The 973-nt window shown below is 36.6% G+C and overlaps 1 protein-coding gene across 1 annotated transcript in view; it reads right to left on the bottom strand.

The window, feature by feature from the left end:
- LOC119582120 (protein SpAN-like) overlaps positions 1–973 on the bottom strand; it is a gene marked incomplete at its 3' end in the record, with an annotated part of 19,454 nt that overhangs the window by 11,068 nt on the left and 7,413 nt on the right.

Genomic DNA, 973 nt, shown 5'->3' with positions numbered 1-973 from the left:
CTTATTTGTTTATTTATCATTATTACCTTTTTTTGTCTACATGGCGTGGCCAAGTTGTAGTTTTGAAAGACCATGCCAACAAACATAAAAAAGAGACTTAGCACTGATTTCTCTCACACAGTTGATTTGTGTACTAATATTTAGATGTCTATATCTGTCTAAGACTGAAGATATGGATAATAATCTAGGCAAGTACGTTGTGTTTTTAACATTTGGCCTAAAGAACACATACCGCCAAATCAAGTTGAAAGAATCCGACAGTTCCTTTAGGGTGATAAATGCAATTCCTGATTATTAGCAACAAATGGATAAGTTAGTTCAGCAAGAAAATTATCTGGATAATATTACAGTCGCTGGTCATACTCAACAGGAATATGACGAAAATGTTCAAGTGAGAAGACGCTAACTCTAAATGAATCAAAGACCAAAATATCCTTGGCTACTGCACTGGCAATAGTAGAATTCTGGTCCTGAAAGGCTCCAACACATGAAAGAGCTTACTCTCCAGAAAGTTTTGGTTCACCAAAGAAAGCTTTTGAAAGCTTTATATTCTATGCCAAATGGATATCCAATTTCTCAGATAAAATCCAGCCGTTAATTAATAACACTACTTTTTTACTGAGTGAACAGGCTATGGAGGCCTTCACTCAACTCACAAAACATTGAAATATGCCATCCTTCAGTCTACTGTTGAAAATTTGTGAAGCCTCTATTGTAGCAATTTTAAGAGTGTTGAACCATGGTGGGAGAGCTGTCGCCTTTAAGTACAAAACATTACTGGGCAATTAGTTACATTACCTAGTGAAGGAGGAAGCTACAGCCATAATAGAGGCAGCTCTATAACACTGTATGCTTGTCACTGATCAATGCACATTTACATTTATGCTAGATAACAGGATATGACCTCCCCCATCAAAAAAGGGAAAATGCAAGAATGGAGGATGGAATTGGCTTCATTCAGCTAAAGCATTCA

This window comes from Penaeus monodon, chromosome 15, assembly GCF_015228065.2.
Source record: "Penaeus monodon isolate SGIC_2016 chromosome 15, NSTDA_Pmon_1, whole genome shotgun sequence".
NCBI lineage: Eukaryota > Metazoa > Arthropoda > Malacostraca > Decapoda > Penaeidae > Penaeus > Penaeus monodon.
Note: the sequence above shows the minus strand (reverse complement) of the source record. Positions and strands in the feature narration are given on the sequence as shown.